The sequence below is a fragment of the Haemaphysalis longicornis genome, unplaced genomic scaffold (assembly GCF_048455015.1).
Source record: "Haemaphysalis longicornis isolate Haplotype H1 unplaced genomic scaffold, Haemaphysalis longicornis Haplotype H1 scaffold_1, whole genome shotgun sequence".
Classification (NCBI taxonomy): domain Eukaryota; kingdom Metazoa; phylum Arthropoda; class Arachnida; order Ixodida; family Ixodidae; genus Haemaphysalis; species Haemaphysalis longicornis.
Window position 1 is genome coordinate 303,491,091 of NW_027526203.1, and position 14,158 is coordinate 303,505,248.

A 14,158-nucleotide genomic window follows, 5' to 3' on the forward strand; every position below is an offset into this window, starting at 1 on the left:
CGTGTCTGCATCCACGGAGTGTTTCTCTCGCAGCGTATCTCTCTCGCAGCGTAAACGTGTGCAATTACAGCAACATGCGACATTTTAACAGTAATTCGATCCCGGCATTGTTACAAAATAGCGCACAAGTAGCCTCTTTTCCTGGGTGTTAAAGGAGTACTGACACCAAATTTTGACGCCTAAAAAATGATATAATTGGCTTCAGTAGTTTGTACAGATGCCTCACAGAAATGTTTGCAGCGATCCGAGGCCGGAATCACATCTAGAATCGATTATGATTGTCCCGGCCGCGAGCTTCCACAAATCGGCAGCACTAGCGAAATCGCTTTCGGCGTGACGTAACATCGGCCTGCGTGTCTGGCCGGTTCAGGGTGACGTCATATAGTCGTTTTCGGCACCGGAAACGATATCCTGCGCTGCTGTTGTCGGTGGTATTCGTCTGGGCAGGAGACGTGGGCGTAGCTGTGTGAGCAATGCTTGTAAACTTTGCGTGTTCGACGTCTTTAATCTTCAGTTCGTGGCCGGCGCATGGTGTTCCCTTGCACTGGTGCCGAAAACTGCGCGGTGCCGGCACTGCGCGGTGCCGGCACCGCGCTGTGCGCGTCGCCGAGCTCGCCCAAGTTGTGCTAAGGCAAGCTCGCGGAATGCGAAGTACTGCTCGTGGAAGCCTGTCCGAGCAAATTAAATTTCGCCGCGCATTAGCTTCCTTCATGGAAAATGTCGTCGAAAGATGATAGTCGTCTGTCGCCATTGCCATGAAACTCCTTCTATATGCTCTCCCCTCAGACCCCTCATGCTCTGTCCCTCGTCGCTCGCCCCTCTCGTGATGAATATAAGCAAAGTTTGTTCACTACAATTCAATTTTCCCGCCTTTCCACTGATCTCGCGCCATATGTTGGGGCAGCGCTCATCTTTTTCCTTATTTTTATTTCGGTTGTTTGGAACAGTTATGCCTATATGCACTTCTTTTCTACGAACTGTTTCACCTTATGGCCGAAAGGCTGAATCGAGAAACAGACACACATACAGGCAGACACACAGATTAAAATGTTCGCATTTGAATTGCCCAGAAAGGATTGTCGTATTTCAAAAACATAACCGTGGGATCTGGCATTTTATTTGCTTGAGCAGCTTTCCGTTTAGAGTTCACGGGACACCCATGCGAAATAACTGCGCTAATATAGTCAACATTTAAAAAGAAAGAAAGGAATAACGTCAGGGTAAGCTCTCTTCATATTCGCAGCAGCAGTTCTAGGTATGAATTTAAATCTCCAGGGTATAAAAAAGTATTAGAAATACCGGCGAATTTCAAAATTTCGGTGATTGGGGGGTTTGCCCGCCGAAGCTACACGTAGGCCATGAGGAGCGCCGTAGTGGAGGGCTCCGAATTCATTTTGACCACCTGGTGATATTCAACGTGCGCCGTAAGCGCACGTTAAAAAGCAGCCAACACGGGCGGGATCGGACCCGCGTCCTTGGGCTGAGCAGCCCACTGGGCCACCGCGGTGGGTGCAAACTTCGACAGCCAATCAGAATACCAACTGCAAGTTTTAAGAGCTCTGTCAATCGTGAACAAGTAGGACTGTGCCGTCTGTAATGCTTTGAATGCGGCCGTATATGTGATTCCACGTAGTCTCCTGGAGTTTCGGTAACGTTATAGTGTTAGCACAAGAGGCACCGTGCAGGCGGAGTGTTTAAACCCGCCACAGGGGGGGGGGAGATGGTAAGGCTGTCCGGATTTCGAGAAACATAGCATGTGTAGAGTGCCAGACAGCGGTGTCCTGTGATAGATTCCTGCGTGGGCGCAATTTTTTACTCACATCTTTTTTGTGCGCAAATTTTCACAGAGAGCCCGCCTACATGTTTTTTATGCCCGTCAGCTCGCTTGTATTGATTTCTCTTTCCTGCTTATAAAAGCACTGCGGACGCCCCTGAGGCAAAACACGCGCCGGCGGGACGAAATTTGAAGCGCACGATGTGGCAACGGCGAATTCGATAGCAGGGCACACCCGGGGATACTATTTAAATAGCCTTTTCTCTGGGCTTGACGACAAGTCTTTAGCTCAAGCTGTGTCTTCCTGTTGGTATACATTTCGGTTTGTCGCCACATTTCATTTCGTGTGAGTGTGCTTAGGATGTGTCGGGAAAGCCACGTTGCGAGAAACTTATCGAACAGAGGGATAGAAATAGTCGTCATTCTTTGTAATCCCACGGAGCATCTCTCTGCATGTAAGAACATTTTATATGTGGAATGTATAGAACACGTTCTTTTTATATTGATCAACTTTGCCCTGGCAGTTGTGAATTTAACGAAAGCAAGCACGACAGTTGTGATTTGATGTAAAAAAGCGTGTCATGTTTAACATGCAGATGTGTTCACGCGATGGTTACACACCCACGCGAATTTTGATTTCCCACACGGCGATAAACGGTACCGCCAAGCGCGAATTTTTTTTTACGCATTTCAGCCGGTGTACCAATGTGCCTACCTCAACTAGCATGCCCAACGACGCGGGTTCGATACCGGCCGCGGTGGCTGCTTTTCGATGCACGCGAAAATAGAAAACGCCATTGGTCAATATTTCGGCGCACGTTAAAGATCCCCAGGCGGTCTCAATTAACCCGGCGTGCCTCATATCCCGGTGTAGCTTGGCTGCGGTAAACACCCATCAATTAAAAAACAATTGGCGCAGCTCGCACTAGTGTTGCAAGGCTGAAGAAACAGCAGAGTTGGTGGCCCCTCTTCCATCGTCGGAGGCCCGGCTGTTGCATCTCACATGGATTTCCGAACTTGCCGCTGAAAGTTCTTCAGGACTTGCAGGCCCGGATCGTTTTGTCCACAGCCTTTCACATCTCTCCCAAAGTGGAACGCATTCGCAAGCACTAGAACCCGCGGCAACCGGCTTTGCGAACTCGCCTCTCTCTCCACTTCAGGCGCGAACGCATGTGAATTGGTAAGGAGAACAGCACGTGAGAGATCATGCCGCGAACGCCGGTTAGAGTGTTCGGGAAGGACGAGCTGACCGACACCGGGCGCTCATCACGAGGGGCATGGTCACGTGCCCTTGGAATTTTTAAATGCAGAGCATTTCAGTAACTCACGATGTCACCCGCGTTGACGTCCGTAGTCCGCACGCTCACTGCGCATGCGCGTCGAGTCGAGGCGACAGCGAACACTCTCTCGCGAGGGGCATTGGATTGGATTGGATTGGATTGGCTTGGATTGGATTGGATTGGCTTGGCTTGGCTTGGCTTAGCTTGGCTTGGATTGGATTGGATGTGGATTGGATTGGATTGGATTGGATTGGATTAAAGTGGATTGTGTTGGATTGTGTTGCGTCATAGCCGCGGCAGACGCGCTGGGGCCGGCGCATGTGCAGTACTCTCTCATGTACTCTCTCATGTGCAGTACTCTCTCCTTCGGGCGCGCTGCGCATATAACCGGTGTGCCGTTCTCCGGCGAAGCAACATCCGCGCTTGGCTCAAACACCTAGAGTCCCCGCCGCTTTACAAGTACGCCAACGTCGTCGACTGGGACCGGCTTACGCAGTCCCCTCAACGTATATAAGCGGCGGAGCGCGCGTTCGGAATTCAGTCAAGGGCGTCTTTGCTTGGCTTTCGCTTGACGTGACGCTTTGCGTGACTAGAGTAGATGCGACGCATTTACTCTGGTTCCCCCCGTGGGAAGATGCGGGCGGCTTTTTTCTTTGTATTTTTTTTGCGAGATCCTCACGTGGCACAAGCCCCACGCACAAGCCTGACCGGTGCCGGGTGGTCTTGACGAAGCGCACGCTCACATGCGCTCGGTCTTCTGCCTTGGTATCTTTTCTGGTAACGCTATTCGCCCCGAGCGCGAACACAGTCGGCCCCTGGCGGCGGCGGGACGAACCGCTCCTAGTGTGGATGGCGCTCTCGCGTCGTCTGCTTTTTCACGTTGCGTGCGGCGCAAGACGCGTGCTGCACACGACAAAACAACCAATATGCGTGCTCGTTTGGCAGTAAGCAATGACATAGTTACCTCTGCTTGCGCATTTCCTCTAGAAACGCAATAATCAGCGGCCGTTACGGGTTAATGCGCTGGTTTAATTCCACGAAACATCTTCGCCCTGGTCACCGCTTGAGTGTGAAACGTGTTATAAACATTGCTTCCACACACTGCACTTTTCTTATTGTTGAGTGCAGTCGTTTGCCGTTTCGGGAACGTCGAAGGGTGCTTTTTGAAGGTGGCGTGGTGATTATTTAAAGGATAAAAGTTTAGTACGCAAAACGGGTAAGAAGCGACAAGACCTGTGCATACGCGTGCAAATTCCACACCCTTGTAAAATTGCGCTGTGTCCTTATAGAAAGAAGAAACAAACAAAAACATTTACACTGCACACGACCCGTGCGCTATCGCTCATACATTACCGGACACGTATTTTACACCCGCAAGCGCCTGTGTGATCGGGTCCTTCCCGTAAATTTTCTAAAATAAATACCATTTTTGGACAGTCGTTGTTTATACTCAGGAGGAGGAATAAACGTTTATTCAACTGTATCGAGTTGCTAATTTTACGTATTATTTAAAATACGTTTCTATGGATGGACAAGAGTATTTAGGGGGGATTTTTCGGTAAAATTAAGCAGTTGAGTTTGCGTCTGTCATGTGGCATTTCGTGTGTCATTTTCAAATCCGACATGAATCACCTTGCCCAGAAACGTGTCTCACTCAGCATAACCAAATGCCTAATATGGTCACGTCTTAACCTCTTGAGGTGGACCTAAGTTTAAAGAAAGAGGAGAAAACGCGTAATATAATGCACGTTGTTGCCCACATGTGTGAGGGGTGTGTGCCATGACTCGCTGTTTTTTTTTTTTTTTAATTTTTTCCCACAATGCTTGCTTTCAATACAATTTGGAAAAAGGCGAGCCACAATTCCTGGACAATCCCGGACCAAAGAGGGGTTAATCAGTTTTGAAAATACGTCCGCTACAGAACACGACGCCTAGTGTAGTTTCGATTGTAAGTAATACTTATAACCACAGTTTGGCTTTTCGCGTTACATGCGTTCTCTTCTCGCTGCTCTTGCAACGTTTGCAGGACCCCCCCCCCCCCCCCCCTTCCAGAAAAAAAAAAACTAAATGCACAGAATTTCATTTCTTAACCAATCCTCACGAATTAAATGCCAAGACAAAGGCGATATTCAGTTCACAAAACAAAGTAGTTACCGGGAACCCGTTGCGCTGATTCGCAACAAGAAATAAAAAGGAAATGTTTACTACATCTGCAACAGCGCAACTTCATTTATTGCCATCTTTAGGGTTCGTAAGCGACCTTATACGCAAGAATGCAAACACATCTCGCTGTTGCAGGCACATGTTAGATTTTAAAAAGGAACGCAAATGGTCAACAGAGCAGCCGTAACAGAAAATTTGTGCTCACTGTGAGGTCCCAGAAGCTTGGCTTGCACACTGTAAACCTGCTTGTCACTTTGCGAAAACCTAGCTAAACATGAGATGTTGATTGTACTGCGTGCGTTGACAATTCAATTCGGAAGTTCACTTGCGACGAAAGCCGTAAATAAGTGATCCTAACCGTTATTCTTCAAACCTTCCTTCAGAGTCGTTAACATTTCATTTAAAAGACCCGTTAGAGGGGTTACGTGTATATCTCTACGCTGATCAAAATTCAGTAATTTTATGTTGCCTTTTGAACACACAAAAAATATCATCAGCTCTTAGAAAGAATTTCGGGGCAGTTAAGTAGTGTTACTATTTCAGGGTATTCCACAAATGCAATAATGCGTCATGCTACCAGTGAAAGCGTTTGAGATTGCCGTTGTAAACTGAATTTTAGAGATCCAAGCTTCCTGATTTGTTTCTATTTATGCTTTTATTGAAGACTCAAAGCGATAGTCTGGAAAGATCGAGCTTGCTACGAGCCACAGCGTACAAGTTCATTGTCACAATCACAGCCATTCTGAGATTCCCGATGAGTCGTCGCTTTTTTTGGCGTAGTAATGAAAACTGACTGCCGCTTCCATGCTATACATTGAACGTTGAGGGACCGAACTACAGCATACCACTCTTGTTTGCACCTTTCGTACGCACATACGGCGGGAAAAAGGCACGAAGCGCGCCCACAGTGTGCATTCTTACGGGCCGCTCAGCGGAGCATCCACACTAGCAGCGCGACGCTGTCGCCACCTACATGTCGAGCTCGCGGCGAATACGGCCGAACTAAAAGCTTATGCAGCGCTGCTGTTAAATATCTCCTCGAGGATTCTTCTCTCAGCGGCCGCAGTTTATCTTTTATAGGGGCCGTCAAGACAATATAGAAGTTTGGTTTACAAAAAGATTGCCTTGTCTCGATAAAAGGGATACCAATTCTACCGCAAACTTCCACCAAAAGGTCGACATATTAGCGAAAACAGAGGAAGCAGTGGCGACTTGTGAGCCACTTTCAGAGATTTCTCAATGATGTCACAGCAACTTGTTTGTCCTATTGGCGGCCGCCGACATATATGCTACCGACAAGAAACACGAATGAGCGATTGTAGTGCGTCCTCTAGTTCCGTTTGGTCGTACCACCTGAATGATAACGCACTGTTAACACACTGATAACTACACTTAAAGATCACCGCATGTGGGCTTCACCACAACTCTCCGGAATGACCAGGCAATGCGGCCAAATGTGCGAATTTAGCGCATGATGAGGCCAAGCATGCGATTAGAGTAAAAAAAATTAAAGCCGTTCCACTGAATGTGAAAGATGTCGGAAGTGCAGAGCAGTGATTCGCCACAATGGGCTGTACCGCCGTTATGCACTCACTGCTACCACCCCATGCAATTTAAATTTCCCGCCGTCGCAGTGGTCGCGTGCCCCCTGCCTGAAACTGCGCCAGCGGGAGTTTTGTTCTTTTTGTGATTGCTTTAATTTCGTATGGTGGAGCTGTTTTGCGTCATTTCGAACGCGTAATTTTTTTCTTGCGCTGCTGGAGCCTTTCTCCGTCATTTCGAACGCGCTATTTTTTTTTGCGGCTGGAGCCTTTCTGCGGCATTTCGAACGCGCCATTTTCTTCTTGAGCGTGGAGCCTTTATGCGTCATTTCGAACACGCCATTTCTTTCTTGCGCGTCCGCTTTTTTCGCTTACTATCGTAAAAACCAAACCAAAGAGCTTTTTTAACTAAATGAATGCGGGTGCTGCCGGTTAATTAGCTATATTTTGCCTCAAATGTACCTTTAGTTTTTTTGTGCTAAACAACGGGAAGATTTACAACAAGCGCCAGCGGTTCACGAGTTTCGAACGGTTATGACTGTATAAACCGCTTGGCTTTCGAAGCCTCTAGGGTACGCCGCGACGACAGCTCTACAAAGAAACGCCCTTTTGCTCTACTTGGGTCCAGCAAGCGAGCTACGACAAGGCGAGTACATGACGGAGAAATGCCGCTGTTTGGCTCATAGGAGTGCGCACCACGTGACCCTACGTCACGGTTTCTCTCCGGCCCACCGCTCCGATCGGAGGTCAGAGCTTCTGCTCGCGAGCTACAAATGATCCGATGCTTGACGGCGGAGGCGGCTGGATTTCGTATGCTCGTCGGGCAGCTGGCCGCGACTCAAGTTCTAGAGCGGTTGCAGGCACTCTATTTTTATTGCTTGTTATTACATTGGACGAGAAAATACGCCGCGCACACGACAGGCGCACTGAGGGAGCCGCGTATACCACCAGCACGGTCGCTGGGCGAGCGGCGGCCGCGGCCGCGAAGTGGCGCAGGCCGGCGCAGGTAGCTCGAGTGATAGCTTGTTATCGCTCCCCAAGGAGCAAACAAAACTGCGTATACGAGAAAGGGGGTAATAATGTGATGGGAAATTGTATTAAATATTGTTATCTGCGCCGCTTGCTAGAGCGGCAATCGAATATTCGCAGCAGTGTTAAGCCTAACATCTGTACGCGGGCCTGTAATCGGCCCGGCCGGCTGCTCTCAGGGCACGTGTCCACATCCACGGCCTCGAGCGTCGCGCGCCGTTTTCTAACCACGGCAGCGCTTGCATCGCGTCCACGGCCAATTTTTGGGTGGCTGACGAGATCAGCACGTAGGGGCTTTAGCAGAAATTGCCGCCGTCGCGGAATCGGCGGTGCCACAGCAGCTTTGCTTTGGAAATAGGCGTCTAAAAACAGTGATATCCGTCCGACAGTCACGTCCTCCGTGTGAGCGCAGGAGCTGGCCTAGCGGAAGTCCGCCTGCGGTGACGTCACGATCTCCCTCGGATTTCTCCGCTGAAAGGCTCCGTCGTGGGAATACCGCTTAAAATCTGATCGCATGCTTGGCCTCGTCCTTCGCCAAATTCGCACATTCGGTCACGCTCATTGGTAGTTCGGGAGCGTTGTGGTAAAGCCCACCTACGGTGATTTCGAAGAGAACATGTTTTTTTCAGTGTTTGCCTATATTGCATCACTCTCTTCTCATATTACGTCACTCACTGTAGCGCAAAATATTAAACTTTTTTCAATATTTCTTGCGTTTTGTGTCGGTTAATAAACGTCTTTCGTGGCTTGGATGGAGCTAAGTGAGCTACCAAGGGATAGTTCTTTTTTTTTTTTCAAATTGAACAAAGTTGCATTTGGTCTTCATAGCTCCTTTAAAGCGAAGACAGAAGGGCGAGCCGGCCTAGTTGGAATTCATTCATCTCAAAAAATAGCGCACGTAAACGGGGACAAGCTTGGGGGAGTGCTTGTCCGTGCTTTCCATTCTTTACCCCGTTTGTGCGCGCTATTTTGCAAGACGAGAAGGCATCCTAATACGGCCGAAAGTCACGGTCGAAAGTCACTAATCATGTCCTCTGTACTTCTTTATTACGTCGGTAATTGTGGCATGCCACGTGTGCACACCATGCAGTAGCTCTACAAAAATAAATACGACTGTTATGTTGGCCGCTAGCCTTCACCGCTTTCCTAGTGCCAGAAACCATGTACCTTTGGTAGGCAGGTGAATACCTTCCCGGAAAAAAAGCTCAAAACAATGTTTCGCAGTTGTAAAGTTTCCGCATAAATAGCCGCAATAAAAGGTATAAACGTTTTTAATCGCTTAGCAAATTTATGAGCCGTAGATTAGTTTCTTGTTGAGTCCTGTGAAATCCCGTAGGGTAAGAGCAAAAAGTAAAAGTATTAGTGAGTTTAACGGGTACCCAAAGGCCTTCGGTGCCGACTGATGAGGCGCAGAGACACAAAAGCATGCAAATATATTGGAGTTAACAGGACGTGAACGAGTATAAATGTATTGGGCATTTAATGCACACATTTCTACGTTAATAATGGAGTATCTGTCTAATTTATTCGTATTTACGTAGAAAGCAAATCGTAGCGCATTTCAAAGACTACTCGTACATTGATGGCCTGCAAACTAGGTCTTGGGCTTAGTTGATTCACCTTAGAGCACCGGCCAGTCTCTGCCTCGCCAAGTAAATAGGTTTTGAATCGACAGAGTTTCCGACCGCAAAAGATGTGCAGAACCTGCTGCGAAACCTGTTAGTGTCAATGCTAAAGAGTCTGCTCTTTGAGTGTTCCCGAAACACTTTTCCAACTTTTTTCGTCTCAAACGTTTTCAAAACATGGTCACCAAGCACGTCCTATCCTTATATTCTCTATACTACATCAAACAACTTAGAACTTGTTCAAAACATATTTCTCTCCTTTACAATTTCATAAAACACAGGGTTACCTTCTTCTGCTCATGGGACGTCCTACAGGCAACATCGTCGCTATTGGAAGGCTTGTTTTCTGTGCCAGCAGTAGACGCATCCCATAACCGCTTTAAATAAGAGCACAACAAAAGCAACAGAGAGACTTACAAAGGACTTAGTTGCGGGGAGCATAGCGCGGCGCTTCGACCCCTCCCGGCTGATAACTGCACCTTTAGCAGTGCTCCCAGTCACGAGGGAAGCAGAAAACCTTATATCAGACCGGCGGCACTACCCTACAATCAGTTATAGGCAGTGATTGTGGCACGCTGCAGCGTGGCACAATCTTACCGGACCGAGGGTGGACACAGCTAAAGAATTCAACTGACGCATTTTAATTTTTAGTGTTGTCAAACTCAACGTAAGAACCAGGACTGGGAGTGGAAAAGAGATAGCAGGCCTAAGGAAATTAGGTAATATCTTCGTCCTCTGTGTGCGGAGGACAAGATGGAAGTGGAAGTACATAGGAGCGATAGAAAATGAGTAAGAAATATTCGAGTGGTGCCAAAAAGAACGGAATAAAAGTAGCAGGGATGGTCTTACTCAATGTGGAAGGATACTAGAATGACGTCCACAATTAACCAAAAGAGTCAGAGAAGAATTGTGACGAAGCTGCACGTATAACTTCGCTATTAAGTTCATAGCTACGTCCACATAACGATCTATGGTAAATTTGGAAATTTCACAGTGAGAATAAATCGGGACATCATTGAAGCATTCCAGGAATTAGGGTTTAATTTTAACAGATGAAAAAAATGTCCCGCTGCATTCATATACTTTAGGACGCAGAATGCTCTACAACAGGTTATATTTCTTATAGGGGGACGACGACGGAATGTTGCTGTGTTAATTTCAAGAAAATTACCTTGGGTAACTTCCTAAATTCCATTCCAGCCACGAAAGGCTTTTTTCAGTTGAAAAAAATCATGTTTAAGAACATACAAATTTTTCGTGACGTCACGTAAGCAGTGTCGAAATAGGCGAATACAAAAAAAAACAGATTTATAAGTGTGTTACTTAACGTTAGCATTTACGTAGTATGATCACGCAAAGAGGCCACCAATGACCCAAACAAGTCCCGGTGACGCCCCAGTGACTCCCTAAGAAAGGCTCTGGTTAGTCACCACCGCCTCATCTGCTTCCCTTAGAATTCAGCTTTGCTGCTGGAAGGTCACGTAGAAATCGACATGAATGTGTTTGGGTCAATGCCGCTTTCTTAATGAACCGAACTAGTGTTTTGTCATATAGGCTCCCTTAAATCGAGTGCCTAAATCTCGGGAACAAGGAAATGGTACTCCCGCCTCCCTGCAGGTGTTTTGGGAATACGTCCTTTCGTAATTTTGGGACTTCGAACCACCTCAGCTTGCATTTTGGGAATACGTTAAATTATTCTTGTGATGTAAGGATGATATCTAGTAACTTTCTCTTAGGCCTGTACATGTCTTTTGGTGATGCTTTTCTAGCTTTCAAAGGTAAAGCCTTTATGCGTGCAAGCTTCCCTCGGCCATTACGAAAATCGATGGAATTTGTATTCATAAAAAGTTGCCTGCCGTAATATATTTTGCTTTCATTAGGAAATGCTCTAGACCCTTACGTATTAAGTGCTATGATGGTTGTCAAAAAATTTATTTCCCGTTAGTCTAATTTTGGCCACAATTTATTTTGCTGATTGCGAATTTTAGCGTAATTTTTATGAACATTATTTTGAGAATTTGGCTGGATAATACCTAGAATACAACCTAACATAGAACCATAAATATATACTCCGTACACTGGCACACGCAACGGACAGAAAAACGTTTTAGGGAGCGTATACTAGATGAAGCACTAACACAACGGGATATAAAGCCGAATGCGCGTACAAATGTATGAGAACGATCAAAATTTGAACATAAGGAGTCAAGGATACATTTGAGCCTCAAGATAAGGAAAGCAAAATACATCGCCTCATAACAGTCAATCAGAAAAGCAAATACATTAAAGTGGCCAATTCCGCATTCCAAAGACAATTTTTAATTCTTGGGATGAACAGTAGACAAAGCAGGCTACTGCATAAAAGCAATCTCCAGGAGAATGCAAGCTACTGCATAAAAGCAATCGCCAGGATAATGCAGGCGCACCAGAAGAACTCGAAAGAGGCTGTAAGACCACTCTGTGAAAGCATATTCTGATCAAGCTGAAAGACAAAGTGCTCCAAGGAGTGGTACAGTCTGCGAGGCTGAATGCCGTCGAAATGCCCCTCTGGAGAGTTCGAAGAGCGAAAAGTGGCTAAAATATTTATCTAGATGGGGCAGCACACATACTGTGAGGAGAAGGGATCGGGTCCAGGATGGCTGCGTCCAAGGAACTATAAAGACAACAAACTAAATGGTTTCGCAGTCAAAAACCAATCCACATAAAATAGCTGTGCTGAACGGCAGTCAAACAGGGGACGGGATGATAGACGTTCCACCATTAAGCAGGCCTGATGGAAGACCTCAGAAGGGGCCCTATCAACACTCCGCGACAAGGGAGTTCGGGACGAGCTAAAACGCTAATTGCACTGGACAATGACAGGAGCAGCAATACAGTGCATAGTTTGAACGATCCCCCTCAGGAGGTAGTAGACTGAAAGGGCGAAACTAGCCAAAATAGAGAGGCACATTGAGGTGCACAAGTGGAATAGCGACAAACGATCGGGTTCAGTGCTGCTACATCAGAGGGATTCCGAAGGTCACTGGCACAGAAAGCGAAATCCAATAAACAGTTAGTGGGGATGCTTGCAACATTTTAAGAATGTGACGGCGAAATCCTAGTTAGACCTGCTTATCTGCCGTCTAACTTTCTGTTAAACTTTCATGCTGGCCTCGTGGTTCCGCTGCCCCAGCGTCATCCATAGTTGCTCAGAATGTGCGAAATTCAATAGACAGTTATTGGGGATGCCTGGAAAATTTTAAGAATGTGACACGAAAGCCTAGTTAGACCTGCTGATCTGCTGTCTTATTTTCTGTTAAACTTTCATGCTGGCCTCGTGGTTCCGCTGCCTCAGCTTCACCCATAGTGGTTCAGAATGTGCCAATATATTCAATGCCGCCTTTTCGTCTGTGTTTACGAATGAATTTAACCCCGTTGAAACAGAATTAGTCCCTGTTGATCTACCTAAAATGCCACCCCTAAACATAGGTTTCAACGGTATCCTGCCCTTAATAGAAAAAAATGAAACTGTCATCTGGTACCGATGAAATTACATCCAAGCTGTTGAAAAACACTAAGCACATATCAGTCTAGTTTTTACTTTTGCTGTTCTCCCAGTCACTTTCCTCAGGTATGCTGCCTATCGACTGGAAGTGTGGGAAGATCATTCCGGTTCACAAGACAGGTAAAAAAGACTGGCCGTTAAATTATCCCCCCATATCATTAACCAGTGTGTGTCGCAAACTCATGGAACATGTCATATACACTCATATCATGCATTTTCTTGATTCTAAGAATTTATTTCATTCCTCTCAACACGGATTTCGAAAAGCCCGCTCATGCGAAACCCAACTAGCCATTTTCCTTCACGACCTGCATCCTAGCCTCCATGGTAACTTCCAAACTGATGCTATTTTTCTTGACTTTACTAAAGCTTTTGATAAAGTTCCACACCAGCGCCTACTAAAGAAACTTTCTTAATTAAATCTACCACCTGTGGTTCTTAACTTGATTGCTCAATTTATGGCTAACCGCTCTCAGTTTGTTTTCGTTAACAACGTCAAATCTAACTCGCTTCCTGTTAGGTATGGAGAGACGCAGGGATCTGTCCTCAGCCCGCTTTTGTTCGTAATCTACATTAACGACTTACCTAACAATTTATCATGCAACCTTCACATGTTTGCAGATAATTGCGTTATCTATCGCAAAATAACCAACACAATTGATCGAGTAGCACTACAGAATGATCTTAATGAAGTATTAAACTGGTGTTACCGTTGGCTTATGACCCTTAATCCTAACAAATGCAAATTAGTTCCCTTCCACCGCCACAAAAATTCACCCCGATTTTCCCATGAAATCGCTAACGTACCAGTCGAAACAGCCGTATCCTATAAGTACCTTGGTGTAACATTAACCCCTGATCTTTCCTGGCGAACGCATATCACTAATATCATTTCCTCAGCCAACCGATCATTAGGATTTCTAAAACGTCACCTACGTCACTCACCGTATCACATGCGTCTTTTGGCCTACCAGTCGCTACTGCGGTCCAAACATGAATACGCATCACCCATTTGGAGCCCTCACCAAGTTTATTTGATCAATGGTATCGAAGAAATGCAAAATCGCGCCACTCGCTTCATTCATTCTTCTTATTCTGACGATGTCAGTGTTTCATCTTTTAAAAATGAATTCGGTCTGTGAAGTCTTTCTTTTCGCCGCAGAATTGCTACTTGGTCACTCTACCACAAGTTGTACCATAGC

The 14,158-nt window shown here is 46.3% G+C and overlaps 1 protein-coding gene across 1 annotated transcript in view; it reads right to left on the reverse strand.

Annotated features, from left to right (window-relative positions):
- Positions 1 to 14,158, reverse strand: part of LOC144149650 (solute carrier family 23 member 1-like) — a 108,303-nt gene that overhangs the window by 59,257 nt on the left and 34,888 nt on the right. The window lies entirely within an intron of this gene.